Source organism: Patagioenas fasciata, chromosome 1, assembly GCF_037038585.1.
Source record: "Patagioenas fasciata isolate bPatFas1 chromosome 1, bPatFas1.hap1, whole genome shotgun sequence".
Taxonomy (NCBI): domain Eukaryota; kingdom Metazoa; phylum Chordata; class Aves; order Columbiformes; family Columbidae; genus Patagioenas; species Patagioenas fasciata.
This window is the reverse complement of record NC_092520.1, coordinates 103,311,029-103,328,457: the sequence shown is the minus strand read 5'-3', so window position 1 is coordinate 103,328,457 and position 17,429 is coordinate 103,311,029. Positions and strand designations below refer to the sequence as shown.

Below are 17,429 nucleotides of genomic sequence, written 5' to 3'. Positions count from 1 at the left end.
ATGAATCAAATTGTCCTTGGGCTTACTACACAGAACTTGTAAAATTTCAGAGTTAACTACACTCACAAATCACCTGTTATACATTCAAATGGCTATTCACACAATTAGCCTAAACACACCCCTCACTTTTTTTCAACTTCTCACTTTGATTTGGGCTTCTCCCCCTTAAAAAATTTCCTCTAAATAAACGAATTGATATCAATAAATCTGAAAGACACTATTGTCCATTTGCAGAGTAAAAACAACATAATTACATTAGTTGTCTGAGCCTGCTGATATTTCCATAAAAGGCACACTGCTGCACTATTGCTGCACTTGGGGCATTCAAGATTAAAGCATTTGAATTTTTAACCAGTTATTTGATTTACTTGGGTGGCTCAGCAAACAATTTCACAGTGAAGTAAAAGTTTGGCCATCCCCTCAGAGTCAGCTGAATCTGTGTAAAACTACAGAATTTAAATTCACTCCTTTTAGTCAGTCATGACATGAATTAGCAATAGAATGAGTGATTTAACAAAAACTTTGAAAAATAAGATTTAATTGCTTATGCTACCGAAGAAAACTTGAGCTATTTGAATTAAGCCATTCTTAAGGCAGGACAAAAAAGTTCTAAATCAAGTGTACAAACATCAGGTTTCCTGCTTCTGAAATATTGCTGAAAGACTTCTGTGATGGCTAACAGTAATAGTATTGTAAACAACAGTTAAAAATAACCAGAGTAGTACAATTTCCCTGTTAAGTCTCTCAGGAGCATATATCTGACGAACCTTGAAAATACTCTGTATTGAGTACAGTGACTGAATCAAAGATTTCTGTTTTGTTGCTAATCATATATGGATGAGCATTACAGGGCAAGACACTGATAATTTCTGTAACACACCCTGTCTTAAAACTTCCACATTTTTCTGCATCAGTAAGAAAATGACTGCAAAACATATTTATACCTGTGAAGTACTCATTTTCCTGTAGAGACAAAAAGAGATGCTAACTAGCATTAGTTTCAGTTTAAATGATCTGTGTAAGTTTACCTAGCAGCCCATAAAACTGACAATAGTACAAAAAGCAATATCTATTGCAACGACTGCCTGCACACTATATTCACTACAACACTTGTACTCAGGATGATCAGTTGAAAAAGAAAATGATAGTGGGAAGTGCCAGCACTTACGGAACAGTGTTTCTGGCCTCTCATCACTTTGGCCACCTTAAAGAAAAACTCTAGATTAGAAAGAAGTGAAGTTGAATAAGAGGATGAGAAAACCTCATTTCAGGACCCCCAGCAAACATATACTAATGGAGGATACGACTCTACAGAAAGGAAATAGAGGAGGCAAGTAGACAGGCACACATAAACAGAAACAAAAAATAAGACAGAAATAAGGAGAGAGTAGACAGAAAAAACAAGGGAAAGGAGTCAAGACTGAGCAATGCAAAAGATTATCAACAGCAGAGAAAAACACAAACCACATATTCCCTACACATCTGAAAATACCAACTTCTTCTGAAGTTCCAAATTAAGCTTCGGTGGCCTGACTGTGTCAATTTCTTCACGATGACTAACTGCTATAAAATATGGTGGACAAGTTATGCAGCACGCTTGTCTTTTCTATCATTCCAGGAGAATTTGTTAAGATAAGGAACTGTAACATGAACCTTGGCTATTTTGTGATATCTTCTAACAAGTCTTTGCATGAATACCCATAAGGGTGTCACAAAAAGAGGTCATATTGAGAGGTTATTCATAAATATAATTAATATAATGTTACCTATACATGCTTATTCCAATACATTGAGGTTATCTATAATCATACATGTGTGTCTAAAGATGCCTGAGTGTCTGCCATAGTTCAGGAACTGCTGCACCCAATTTCCTAGCAAAACAGAAGAGATACCTTAAAATAAGGCCTACCAACAACATATTTATACACAAATGTATGTAGAGTTATATATGTATATATACAGATGCCATATAAACCCTAGATTGTGCTTTTTTCTCTCACTTTTCCCTTTTTTTTTTTTTTCTTTTTTTCTTCTGCTTTTAGGGGGCAGCAAGAGTGCCTTAAAATTAGGTTTTTGTTTCTGTAACTTGTTTTCTTTTAAGACCACATTCATCTTCTATTAGCATTATTTTAAGATGAAAAATTTTATCTCACCTTAGCTCCAGACTGACTTTCTGGGGTGATGAGCCTTAGATATTATACCTATGCAGACAATTTAAAATGTTTTCATTCTGCAGTGGCTTCAGCCTTCTCCATAAAGGATACTAACAGGATACAAAAAAAGAGTTTGGTTGGAAGGAAAGCTCTGAGCTTCTTTTTTTCTATAAGCAAGGTCTATGTTGTAAATGTTGCAGAGAGAAACCTTGGAAGTATAAGGTAATGTTTAAACAATTGACACTCATATAAAGCTGTAGCTGCCCTGTCTGTGCAATTGCTTCAATGGCAAAACTCCATGAGGAAGTCTACATATTTCAGACCCACTTGTTCCATAATCTTAGGCCAGAAATCAGACAAGCCAAAACAGATAATGGAAAGGCCAGAACACAAATACAATTGTTCATCCTAAAATGCACTGATGCATTCTTGCCAAAGTTCTTGTACAGCTTCAAAGGACTTGAACAATATCCAGTAGCTTTACTTGATCAAGCTTTGGAGTGTCCTCTTCCTTACAGAGAGCCTGGCAACAAATCAGGTGTTTTAACACCAGAGAGAGCAGGCTGAGAAACCAGAGATAGCAGCAGTAAAAGGGTAGCCACCAACACTGAACTTTTCCACAAACAATCTAATTTCCGCTTCACATTGCCAAATAACTTTTGTGCTTGTGGGCAGAGGACAGGATTAAAAACTGACTATTCTAACAGTTTAACATTAGATTAGAAGCTTTATGAATGAGCTATGTAACAGCACAAACTGATTCTAAAGAGCATGCTTTACCTTTCCCTCAGAGGCTTTCAGTCATGACTTTAGTCTGTTAAAGAAAATTGTGTTTGCAGTCCTGACACCTTGGCTACTCGCTGACATTGTCTGCAAAGGCAGGTTGTCAATATTCAGGTCACCAGTTGTAACATTTATTTTGGTTGGTCTGTTGCCAGGCCAGAAAATCGCAGATCCAAGTAATGAAACTCACGCAATTTCTAGATGGAGCACGCATGACTTTTTACATACAACTGAGTATAAAAAGACCAATTTTGTGATGATGGAGCTACAGCCCTCTTTCACAGAGCCTGTGATCACAAGCCATAGCAGGAACATGTTAAACTCTGTGGCTTTATAAGATCAGGATTACAGCATAAAAATTAAAGGGAAAGAGGTCCTTCAGTAGTAGCCAGTCTTACTGCAGTTGACACTGCATGGCTGTCTGATGGTGAAGTTACGAGCAATTTTCACTTTCATCAGGTACAGCTATGTTTAAAAAAAAAAGGACAAATCTGAATACAAGACAAAATGGATGAAGCACACTTTATGAAACTTTCAGGAATAAGCAGTATTTGTCTTTTCAAAGTCTGTATTCACAATTTAAGATTTTAAAATAACTTATTTTTATTCTGTATGACAGATACTCTTCCAAATGTAAATTAAACACTTAAAGCAATCAGCATCTCCCTAAAGCCAGATCATTTCCACACTGATCTGCCCTACTGTACTCCATCAAGACTGGTAGGATAAACTGCTCTGATTTCATTTCCCTTTTAGGAAGCTACCCTCATAATCCTGCTTTAGAAGAATTAAAAAAAAAAAGGGGGGGGGGCTCAAAGACAGCTTCATCTTAAAATAGTTACTAACTCATTCTACTCCTAAAGAGGTTTGAATTATTCCACTTCTCTAAAAGAAGATGAACAAGATGCTGTCCAACAGCTCAGGGTAGATACAGCCTCCAAAAGCACTGTCCTGTTTTAACAGATCTCTCCATTCTCATGGGATATACAGGGTCTTGTGGATAACTTGGTAAAGCAGCAGCAAAAGAACTGCTTAAAACATTCTTTACACTAGATTAAAATTGCCCTGGTACTTGTGCTGTGCTTGCTGCTACTCACCTTCACAAGAATGGAAGAGTGCAATAGAGATCTATCAAAAAGTTTGAGTGGTTGTAGATGTAAGATACAAGAACTTTCAAATCTTCTTTCACTTGATATGGTACAGTGGTTTATTTCCTTAGGTGTTGCAGCAAAGGAGTAGATGCGGCATTCATTCTTTAACCAATCTCCCAGTTTCTTTACTGTTAAGAAGAGGCAGTGTCTATATGTTTTGTAGAGATTAACAACACGGAGCATGCCCAGCTCTTCATTTAGACACTAAAAATTTCAGTCTGAAACACAGGTCTTTTGGTTTAACTCCCTGTAGTATTAGAAAAGCATAATTTGCCAAGAATATAGAGGAAAAGATGTCAAGGTCATGTATCTTCCTGCAAACCGAATACCATCTTGTATACAATAGGAGGTTAGACAGAAGAAAAATCTGAAGTTTAAAATAATTTGTAGTCATCCTCCCCACGAGCCAAACACACTGCCACCAGAGTATTCCCCTGAGGCCAGTAACTTACAGATAATGTCTACCCTAGACACAAGCAGCACAAAGTGACAGATTTGTACATTTCAGAACCAAAAAAGCAGCTGAAAGCAAAAAGAGGTTAAAATAAGATCATAATCTGATGCCTTGATTCTGAAATCATAGCAGATTAGTCACACCCTCAGCTTAACCAAACAGCCTGGTGACTTCTTTAGAATTCTCACAAGCATTAAACACAAACAAATCACAGCTCTGATCATTTGTATGACCTGGACTTAAATGCATACTTTGGGTTTTCTCTGCTTTTAGAAGAGAGAGAAGGAGCTGAAAATTTTTGACATTTACAGTGCTGCTTAAACACAAGTCTTATTCAGAAGGGTATCTATTTTGTTCTCTGTGTTACTTTTGCCCTACAGGATAGGGAAGCAATGTTACATTTCTGGACAATTAAATGCTATTACTTCATTTTGAAACAGAATTCAAACCTATCTGAAAACTAGATTAAACATCCTTCTAAAATCCTACAAATAGGTTGATTTTAAGAAAAATTTTGCTAAATATGCCTGTGAATTTAAAACTTGAGTTTCAATACCTGAATGGCCAGATAAACTGAGCAACACTGTAACAGACCTGTTAATTTAGACTACTGATCATATGCAGATTCTCTTGTACCTTACAATTGCTGGAGAAATATGCAAATCAAGTATTTAGATACCTCTGTAAGATCTGTTCCTTTGACTGAGCAGCAGATTTAAAAAACAAAGATAATTTTTTTCTTTTAAAAAACTTTATAATACAGAACTCATTGATTCTTACCTCACCAACTATTTCACATCACCAGTTTTTCATTATAGTAAACCAAATTCAGTGCTGCTTGAAGTTCGGGTTTTTTCTTGGCTAAAAGAAGTGTGGAATCTTTTTTCAAACAATATTTACTTGAGAACTACAGTCAAAAGATTCCCCAGTTACCAGATTTACATAAAAGTATAATATTTTGGCAAACTTTCCTGCCAAGGATTACTCTGCTCTGTTCAGGGTATACACAGGACCTTTGATAGGCAAGGACCACTAATTCACTGTTATTTCATAAACGGTTTAACCTATGGAGTTACTCTTAATTCAATTATCTTATTACATGTTTTGTCTAATTTTCAAGTTACTAAAAATAAATTTCTCACAAATTTGAATATTTGTAAAATAAAATGTACGTTTAACTCTCTGTACATACTTGCCCAAATACAGGATCCCTATTACTTTGATAATGTCAGGTTTCCACACCCAACCACTCACTTTGATCAGAAGAGCAACTTTGTACATATTTGAAAAGTAAATTAACTGGACACAGACAAACTACTCTTCTAACAAGACACTGCCTTTATTATAAACAAATTTCCAAGTAGCTGTAAGAGTGAAGACACTATTTATGTAGTTACACACACAACTGATTCCAGAAAGAACGGAAACTGTACATAAAGAGGCATACATTTAAGCTACAAGTTCAAAGACCGTACTGTTGACTATCTACATATTTATGTCGAAGTATTTACTATGTACACCAAACTTGTCAATAATTGAACACCACCATGAAAGAATCATAACAAGCATGCTTAAATTGTATGCAGGGTAAGAATTTTTAATAATTTATTACAAGAAGCAACTTATAAAATTCAAATTATTACTTTCAAATAAAAACCAGAAGATTAAAGGAAATATCATTATTAGAATTCAAAATTACATCTTCTCAATGTACAGACTTGTTCATACAACTGCTTTTACCTAAATAAAATTGAACTTTCAAATGTATTTTACATTTTAAGTCAGTTTTAAAACTACTAGTGTTAACAAATACGTCTCTTTAGAGAAAAGAAATTCTTAAACACCAGAAGTGCAAAATCATTAACAGAAGGCGAAAAAAAAAACCAAAAAACAAACAAAAAGAAACACATCAAAAATTACAAATATAAGTATACTCAAATTTCAAGCTTCTTACAAACTGTTTTATCAGGGAGCATAGGGCTTCTACGCAGAGAGACAGAAATATGCAGTTATAAGGAAAAAGAAATATTGAACATCCAAATCCATAATTTTTTTCTCCAGCATATGGTGTCACAATTGATAACACCAAACAAACACAAGCAATCTCAGAAAAAGACAGGGGGTTTGGCTATCGTTGTTGAACTCTGAAAGATATTAAAAATTGAAACAAGTGAACATTAGGCACAAAACCCCTTTAACTACAGAAAAGTTTTGAAGGAAAAAAAATCTCTTTGTTCAGGGAAGTATTTATCAGCATAAAATGCTTAGCTATAGCATAAACTCTGGGTGTTTCCACAAGAGCAAACTATCACATAGGAAGTCTGGTTTGACTGTTTCATAATCATCTTAAAACAGCAAAAATACAGTAATTCTGAAAAAATTATTTATTCTCCTTGCTTGTTCCTCCCAATGCACTAGTGCAAATGTGTAGAGACCAAATGGTGAACAACACATTATTAAAGCTGAACTTCCATTTTAAAAACCTAAATACTAGTTCAGTCTGAATTGGCTCCCTGATTCACCTCAAAACCCCATGAAACCTTGTGCCATAATCAGATATCCAAAATATTGAGATGGAAGCAGGCAGCCAGGGGTGAGAGAAATGTTAGACCAAAACAGTCATGATGAAATCTCACCAGGAAGATCTCAAAAGCAGACTGCCCCTTTAGGTAAGACAGAAAAGACTATTAGAAATTAGACTATACCATTATGAATGCAGTCCAAGTAATAAATCTGTGATTCCACTTAGCAGATTTCCTTCTGGGACACACAGGCACCTCATAGTTCCATCCAGCCCTGCAACCAATACTTCTAGTTGCAACCAATATATCTGGTTAGTCATATTTAGCTTTTCAGACACTGAAGAATAACAGATAACATTTCCAGAAGGCTTACTTTCAAGGTTAAATGATAGAACAATCAGTACTGTTGTGAAATCCAAATGATCTATATTCAAGCAAGTCAGGAACCTAAACCTTGGAAAGGGGTTGATTGTTCCCAACTTCCCTGAATACCCGCCTTTCTGAGTCTTTATTTTCTTTTTAATTTGGAAGAATCAGGAAGAGTTCCTAGCCTTGGCCACAGAAAAAAAACAAATCTAGCAGTCCAAATTAGTTGTGAATTAATTTCAGGAATTAGCAAGTAAGAAGAATCACAGAACATAGAAAATAACCCAAACAGCAGGACAAACTATGCAAAATACCTATATTGTGCTTGAAATATGTTAGTATTTTCATATGAGATGCACAGAAGCAATGAGTTTAATTTAGTGCCACGAATGAATTAAATCAAACACCTAAAAAGCAGTTTGCAACCCTGACAGATGCCTCCTGAAAAGTTATTCAGCAGAAAGTTTTACAATTGCATTAATATATTCAGAAGTTACTCATCTTTGACTATCTGTAATGTATTTCATTAAACTAAGGCAAATTAAATGTACTCAAATATATGTATAACAACCTATTATAAATCAAACCTGAGGTTTACACCTTAGTAAACTAATTTAATGTTTAAGTATTTTTTTTCATAACTAGAAATGTAATTAACTGGTAATGGAACCCTAGTTAAATACTGTTTAATACAATTGCAATACATCTATTTTACTGCTTTTTAAGAGTGCATTCCTGAAATAACCACCACAATATTTCCTGAATATTGTAAAAAAGTCCAGAATTTTTTTGGTAGAATACTTATCTAGTGGATAGTCTTCCAGTAGCATTCCATCATGCTGTACAAACTATCAGGTAAACAAGCAACTAAGATGCTTGCACCATATAGCACGGGATCACCACTACTCATGAACAAATAATCCAACACACAAAATTTTTCTCATTGCTTGACCTTTCTTATAGTTTAATAAACATGTTTACATAATTCAGGAATTCTACTACAACCAGAAATAACTTGTCCTATAAGTTTAAGTATACCATACACTTCCTGGGAAAATAAAAACAAAACAACAACAACAAAAACAACCACAGGAAAAAAAAAAAAAAAACAACTTGGTGAAAGCTGACAAAAGAAATGTGTAAGCAAGCTTAAATTCGTTCTCTCTAAGCATATTGAGTTTTCATTTTCTGAAAAGACTAAATAGCCTGTGCTATAAATGGTTTCCTTTAAAAGTGAGTGCAGCTTATGTAAGCATGTAGCAGTCATCATAACCATTTTTACTGATGGCAAAACAACCAACAGTGGCAAAAAAAAAGTATATATAAACACACTAAGTTCAAAATGTAACATTTAGAAGCTAACTCAAAATATCAGTAGCCTTTACTATAAACTACTACTGACAAAGCTTAGCCTCAAATATTCCGTGAATTGACGAGTGGACACAGTAGACCAACAATTATGTTCAGGCAAATTTATTCTGAGTAGCCCCAAAGGAAAAAATTGTCACTGTCATATGAGCACTACTTTTAATGTAAGACACATCTGTACTCTCTAGAATCTGTGTTCTATCACATAATAAAAACATAAGAACAAGAGATACTAAAATGTTAATATCATAACTACTTTTTTTTCCCCTCCTGAATCAAAGCCTATAAATCAAAGAAAAATACTTAAAGCTTTTTATTTTTTTTCTTTTCTTCTAGCGCTCCAAGTACTTATGAAACCCTCAACTTTCAGGGCTTTCAACAAACAAGAGACATTAAGAGAATTATTGAATTCTTCTTTACAGAAATTAGGACTAAATAATTATCTATGATGTAGATTTTAACAGGAATTGGCGGGAGAAGTAGGGGAAAAAAAAGAAAAAACAAAACAAGCAAAACAGAAAAGGACTGGTTTTTTGTTGTTTGGGTTTGTGGGGTTTTTTAAACTGAATTCACAAAATAACAGAGTCAAACTTTGTTTGATGTTTTCCTGCTATAATAGTTCCTTAACACCACTTCCCTTCATGCAGTTCTTGACGATAACAAGTCTGTGAACACCAATCTCCACAGGGAATGCTTCAGTGAGTCCAAGACTGACAATAAGTTTTCTCCACCTCCCTCAACCACCAGAAGGGTGAGTAGAATTTCCTCGTGGAGAAGATACGGATTCTTTAAAAGGTGAGTGAAGTAGGAGGTCTTTCTCCCTCTTTTTTGCAGTTTCTAAGAAAGGAATCCTCCATCAGACACTAATGCTGTGTTTTGACCACTCAAAAGCCCAGAACTGAACTGTACAGATAAGAAACCAAAAAACACAAGCTGCTGCCTTCGTGCCCTGATCACATATGGGTAACATATGCTTTTAGGAGACTTGTCATGCATTTTTGTTACAACTTTTACAGAAGGTAGTCTCAGTTAGGGAAAAGCAGCTTTCAAGTGACTGGGTGTTCTTCCAGAAATAGAACTACTGTTTGTTACAGTACCAGCAATGTCTGTGTTGTTGGTACTATTGCCTTGTTGAATAACAGGAAAGATCAGCAAAGATCCCTCAATGTCTGCATTACTATAGGAAGATGTCATCCAGTTAATGGTACTAAACCAGCAAGACTTGCTGTACAAAGTCACTGAGAGCAAGGTTCTTTCTTGTCTTTGGAAAACTTGACAAAGTTTTCCTTAACAGAAGTCACTAATTCATCTCTCACAGAGCCCTTATTTTCAGATGAAGGAACTTTATTTCAACACTTTGTTGACTTTTTGACCTTTTTTTTTTTTTCCTTTAGTACAGTAGGAGACCATTTCTAAAGACAGACCAAAAAATATGATCTTCCTTTGGTCTCTCTTAGGCCTAAGGCTACCTTCAGCCTCATTTACCTCAACTCCCAAATCTGGAAAAGGATTGGCAGGTAGAACATTTACTTGACTTGGAACTTTCTTTAAAGCAAAAGAAGCATTTACTGTATCTAAAGAAAGGGCCTCAAAAGCAGAGGCAGATTTCATTTAAGAGGGTCTACATTCTGCCATTTATAAACTTAATTCCACTGCAACAGATATGGTAGAAACTGATTTTGCCTTCTGTCCCCTCTTCCTTTAAACTGGATATTTCAAGCAAACAAAAATGAAAAAATATGTTTCTCACAAAAAGATGCTAATAAGCTCAAACCAACACAGAAGGAAGCTGGATGTGAACAGAGACTTATCTCATTGTCACTACCTACTACTGAAACTCGTATACATCAAAGGCTGTTGTCTTCAGTATAGAAGCAAGAGAAAGTACAAAACTGCATACATCATCCTGAACAGCTATTCAAAAAGCTCATAAACTCAAAACACATGAAGCACTTGCAGACCAAGAGTGAGATCTGTTTTGAAATACCTGCATAAAACTGCTACTCATAAAGAAGGAACAGCAAGCAAACTTCTATAACCACATTTTCACAATGCTATCCTAACAGCAGGAAACAGAGCAGAGACCCAAACTAAAGTAACTGTTAACCCCATGCTGTCCATTTGAAACCTACTGGTGAGTTGCAAAACCCATGCTAATCTGCAAAAGCACTGACAAAAATATCTCTTTTTAAACACAATTTCATATAAGTGTTCTGAGTTCAGTTGCACCACTTACTCACCAGTTCCAAGATTACTGAACTCAGATCTGTACACTACCAGATGACCTAGCAGCAAAAAATTGATTTGTACCAAGAAAGAACATATAGTGGCATTTCAGTAGAACTACACAGAAAATAATAAACAGTTTTTAACACCTTCAAGTCAGCAGTGGGAAGAAAGATGATATTTGATGTAAAAATGCTTGCTAGTAGAAATTTATCCTATGAATATTTTTGGAGCAAATAAGAAGCAACAGAGTAAAACTGTATCACATGAACACTTTGTCTTATCTGGACATGTCATTTTTGATCTGACATTAGCAGCATCACAGTGAGAATTATTATTCCATCAAGATAATCTTAAGAATTTCACCAAAGAAAGGTAGATACATTTCAACAGCAATGCTCCACAAAAGACCTAGCGCCTGGCTTACTACTTCTGCAAGTTGATCTTCAAGCACATCAACACGAAAGCCAAATTTTACCTTCCTTTCAGAACTTGCACAACACTCTGGTGGAAAAAACAAAACAAAACACACTGGACACACAAAAACACAAAAAAAACCAACTCCCCTTTACTTGCTCTGAATTGATCTTATGCCCAATGTCAAAAAAACAAAGGAAACAAATCCATAACTCTTTCAAGTGCTAGGAATAAATGACCACAGCTTGAGCTAAGCAAAGCCAAAGTACACAAACTCCCCACAGAATAAAAAGAATTATACTTGAGGATTTATACCAATGTGACAAATGCTATAACATACATAGAACAAAACAAGCCTTTCGCCAGCTATTTTCAGTGAGTTGAGACATTGTAAACCAGTACGAATTGTACAAACAGATGAGACTTCAGCACAAATTACCTTTGAACATAACCAAGGAAGGGAAAAATTAAAGCTTAAAATGACAAGAAGAATAAAATACTAGGACTGCCGTGCATCTTGTTACCAAACCTGATAACAAGAAACAGTCAACGCCAGATCCATTTCAGAAAAGTATCCAGTTTTCTTCTGCCACAACATCCAAGACAAATACTGATAGTATTAGAATTTTTTTTCTAAAAGTATCCCTAGATCAATCATGATTTCACAGAAATTGATTCACTTTTCAAATTAATATACACTTCAGTGGATACAAAATTTCATTTGAAAGCAAGTATTTCATTAAAGCATATTGAGTGTGGAACATGACTGGTTGAACATAGTCTGCTGAAAGGTATTTTTAATAAAACATTCTTAATTATCCACCAGCAAGCCCACAGGCAGGTAGAAAAACATGTATACTTAAGCTGTAACAGTAAGGTTACTGAACATTACTATAGCAGAATAACCTTTTTCTCTATTCTGTAGCTTTACTGTTTGCCTATGAAGCTATCCTGCTTTATACAACCTTCTGAAAAGAGCAAAAGGAAAAGTAATTTTCCTTACAATAGCGCTATGTTAGGACAAAATCTGATAATACATTGAAGATGTTTTTAAAGTACCACTACTTTAAATTCAGACCCTGAATAAAATAAAGCCCACTTGGAAGGCAAGAACCAATGCTTCTTAAGAATACAAAGCTGTATAAAACCTTAACAGAGATGACATTTTTCACTTTTATGCTACAATGCTATGCTGGCTATTACAAATCATTACTTGAACGTTTCTCCTTCAACACAGTAATCAGTGGGGTGTAAGAATACTGAAATGTTAGTTCCATTCTGACATTAAACTGAGACACACACAGAGTGTGATCTATCTAGTATAATTAATCTTCAAAAAGAGAAGAACAAGAAAAAACCCAGACATTAAGAACACACTGTCCATCTTGATCTTTATGGTTTATTACCAACATTGTAACTTTGTCTTGTCTTATTACGTACTGAATTTTCCCAGACTTATTTCCGCTTCTCATGTCAATAAAAAGGTTTCAGTGATGTTTTTTCTGGTTGTTATGCACGTGAGTCTACTGGATAGTAACACCACAGTGCCACCTTTTAAGCACTGGCTGATACAGCACAGAAGTCGCTGACCAACTACCCACCTCATAAATAATAAGATATACTCAGAATGAATACAAAGTACCACAGAACAATCTACACTATCAGGTCAGACTTACATTGTTTGTCTGAAGCTGGAGATACAAATTTCCATGGGTATTACTAGCATATTCACAATTTGAAAGCCTTTCAAAGGACAATTTCAACTGACACTTTAAGGTCTGGCAGAATACAAGAAGCTACTCTAGAAACACTTTCAACCAACACCTTCAACATTTGCATACATGAGTCTAAACAAGTATTTCAAAAATCTTATCTTTCCATTTAGAAAGAATGCTTCACATATGTGAACTGGCACCATGACATCACCACACAGTCAATCTCAACAAAATGATTCTTGGTCTTTCACAAGATAGTTAATATTGCCCTTCAGACAGTATTTTAATCTACCATGTCGATATAGAAATAACAGTCTACCAAAAATGTACATTATATAGGTAGCTCCAACTTGCAAAAAAAAAAAAAAACAAAAAAACAACACCAGAAGAGTTTGATGGGGATTTGAAAGCAATACCGTAATACCAGCTTACTGCACTAGGCAATACCACCAATTTCCAGTTTAGCTTTGTTTTTCTGTTGAGTAAAGACAGTAACAGGGACAGGAAAAAATGTTGCAAAACCACAAGTCACAGATATTTCTACCTTGTAACTTGAAACAGTCCAAAAGATGCTTATGAAAAACTTGGGAGGCTTTGTATAAATTCTCTCTTAGTTTCACTCTCCACTTGTCACCTGCCTTTTAAATGTACCATGTAACAAAATTAACTCTTTCACTGCAAACACCTTTACTTACATTTATGTGTGCACGCATAGATACATATACACCAGGCACTGCACCTTCTTCAGCTCACAGCAGTGGAAAGAAGATCATAATACAGACACCCCCAGAACAAAATGCATCATACCATACTAAGCATACGTGATAGACTTAACATTATCCAAAATTTACTAGATTTGATCATTTACTCAATGTTTGGATCATCAGTAAAATATATTTGCTGTCAAATAAGTAAATCAAAGGATTTTCCTTGTATTGTTAGTTATGTTGCTAAAACATTGCAGTTGTAGAAGTTCCACTTTAAGACAGTTCCTTGAAAAACAACTCAAGAAAACTTCTTAAGTTTCATATTTATTATGTACTGCAGTACAAAAAAGAAACATATAACTCTAATCCTAACCAAGAATACTCGTGCAGGTCATACTTTGAGGCTATTCACGCTATTTAAAAATACATACAAAATTAATCATCACAGGTTTAAAGGCAAGAGAAAGCATCTAAAGACCAGTGCAACCAAAATCTTAACTTCATTTAATCACAATTTTTGAGAGGAGACAGAAAGAGAAAAGCTATTACCAGAAAACCTTCAAAAACACACTAACGTATTCTCTTGGACAACTTTAAAGGAATCCTGTTTACCATTACTCCTCTGCAACTCAGTGGACAGATGTCAGCACAGACATATCACCAAATCTGGGTGGAAGAGACACGTTTTCACAACACCTATTCAACTTATCTTGTCTTCCTCAACATGACAACTAATGGAAGCAAAAAGGACCCTTGATGAGATCTGGGAAACAATAAGAAAGAATGGATGCAGATCTCACAATACCCTCTTTACTATTATCTGCAATCACTTATAGTAAAGGTTATGAACCAAGCCAGATAAAAAAACATCATAAAAGTATAGTTTCACAAGAAGCATCCAACCCAACCAAAAGATTTAAGATTAAAGGGAGACTTAAATGCTGATTTTATTATCCTTTACTAATATGCGTAAAATTTGATATGTTAGTAATTTTATGGATGAACTGAGACAGTCTATATATATATCAATACAGGCTGTTATGGCATTCTTCAGACTGCTGCTATCAACTGACACTATTCACAAGGCAGGACAAAGGGCAGGCCTTAACAAATGTTGTGAAATACTTTATTTTTAAGAATCCTGTTCCTCTCTCACTAGTAAGAGGAAATGAATTTAACATTTCTTCTTTTTACGTGAAATATGTTAACTGAAAATATACTTGAAAAGGGGCAAAATAAAGTATTGCTCTTCTCACACATCTGGAAAACAAAATTAAAGCTATCAGGAAACACACTGAACTCTGACCATGCAGACTTTAACTGTATATTTTAAGAGTTTTTTTTATACTAATCCCTCTGAAAACAGAACTGGTCAAGTGGACCTGTTACAGAACATAAGCCTATAAACAATTAGTACTCAATTTTGTAACAGTGAACACCAGCACTAAAAATAACAGACACTTATCAATACATCAGCAGGAGGGGTTGGTCTATTCACCCTCAGTATTTATTTAGAATAGAAGAAGATGGGAAAACAAAAGCTACTGTAAAACATCAAGCTGAAAAATCTTGAAATGCAGTTATTATAACAGCAATTACAAAAGCATAACAAACAGCTGTCTTTTTAGCCAATTTCTTTAGTTAGTTTTTACTGTATTCATCAGTTATAAAGATATTAACAGACTACTAATATCATCTTCAAATTAGTTTCCACCAAAACCTTCAAAGACAGTTTTATATTGTCTTGCTTTAAGTTTTTCCATTACCTCCCAGTGTGGAATACCTGGGCCATTCCATATTTTTGGTGACAAAACTCCAAGGTATAATTACTCTCAAGCAATCTAAGCAACTGCCTTTCCTCTCCTTGTTTTCTCCTTGCTAAAGCAAGGGAAAGAATAGCCAATATCATGTAACAAGTCATGTTTGAATGAGAGGAAAACAAACCAACTGCATAGTCAAATGCTAACACTGGAATAGTATCAAACCATACATAAGTGCAGCAACCTTCCACCAAAGCCACCTATATTAAAAAACAAACCAAAAGAAAACCAAATCTATCCTTCCCAACAGCCAATATAAATAACTGATGTCAAACCTGATCTGAAGACAAGCCTCTGGAATGAGCACAACTAAGGCCTTGCTACCTTTGGGGGCCTTCTATATACAGAGCCAAACCACAACAGCAGCATCATCATACTGCAGTCAACATGTCAAAGAGGCAGTGGCAGCTCTTTTACCTGTGATTTTTTTTTTTTTTATTAATTAACACAGCTAGAGCAGCATCTGTGGCCCAGCAGACACCACAGCCCCTGCTAAGTGGACACCCGCACAGGATCTCTGGGGCAGTCAACCAGACACCCTCTCCAAAGGGCTCCAAAAACAAAGACCAAAGTTTTCTCTCCTCAGTGTGTGGGAGTGCGGCAGCAAAACAAGAGCCAGGATCAACACGAGCACCCTCCCATCACCACACCCCTGCCCCCGCACACCCCGCGGATCCCCCCCCCCTCGCCCCGCTGAGGTCCTCTCCCCCGGGGCAGTCTGCTCCCCCCGCCCCGGACCGCCAACGAGGAACCGCCAACTCCTGCCCACTCGCCCCACGCGGGGGCAGGGGTTAGCCCACCGCCCGGCGGAACCGAGAGGGACCACGGGGGAGGGGGAAACCACGGGGGTGTCACCCCCCACTCCGTCCCGAGCCTCCCTCCATGACGGGGCGCCCCCATCTGCGGGCAGCCCCAAATTCAGCCCCAACACATCTCCCTTTACCCGCCCCCCGCCCCGGGGCCTGCTCCCCTCACCGTGCTGCGCTGCGGGCTCGGCTCCGGCGGCGGCTGCATGCCCGCCCGCCCGTCCGGCCCCTCGGCTCTGCCCGGGGCCTCCGGGACGGCGACCGTTGGAGGGGGGCAGCACGCGAGTAGCCCCGCGCGGGCCCCCCTCGCTCCTCCTGGGCGCGAGCCGGCGGGGGGAGAGGTGCGTGCCCCCCCCCCGGTAAGGGCGCGCGGAGCGGGGTACGGGGGGTGGGGCCTCTCCGGGCGGCACCGGGGTCTCCGCGACCTGGGGGGGAGGGGGGAAAGAGGGGAAGGGGGAGCCCCGGAGCGCGGCCGGGAAGCGCTTCCGGGATAGGCGGGCTGGCGCCGCACGCTCAGTGCGGAGCGCTGAGGCCGCCGGGCGCGCGGCGAGGGGCGGGGCCCGGCCTGCGCCGACCAGGCTTCGACATGGCGCGGCCCGCGCGCGCTGGCTGCCCCCCCCACCCTCGCGAGACTTGGCGTGCGCGGGGCGGGGGTTTGAACGCGCTCGGTAACTAACGACAGCGGGAGGGGGTGATGCCGGCGGTTCGGGCCGGTTGGTGTGGAGGGGGCGCTTGGCTGTGAGACCTCTTGTATTCCCAACCCTCCGTCTTCATACTGCGAGATTTTCCTCAACTCGTTTAAAGGTTTCCCGGAGCCGGTTTCGACTCGCGGGAGGCCGCCGGCCCCGGGCGCCGGGGTTGATGAGGGGGCGGGCAGCCGGGTGTTGCGCACGAACGGCGGAGCGGAGCGGGGGTGTGGGCAGCAGCCGCCCCTGCAACAG

At 37.9% G+C, this 17,429-nt stretch overlaps 1 protein-coding gene across 4 annotated transcripts in view; it reads right to left on the bottom strand.

Annotated features, from left to right (window-relative positions):
* Window positions 1–17,040, bottom strand: part of TAB3 (TGF-beta activated kinase 1 (MAP3K7) binding protein 3) — a 49,167-nt gene extending 32,127 nt beyond the window's left edge. For all 4 annotated transcript variants that reach the window (XM_065859715.2, XM_071812141.1, XM_065859722.2 and 1 more), the window contains exon 1: window positions 16,658–17,040. The gene's annotated coding sequence lies outside the window, so the exon portion shown is untranslated. The remainder of the gene's footprint in view (window positions 1–16,657) is intronic.
* Between the last annotated feature and the right edge of the window lie 389 nt (window positions 17,041–17,429).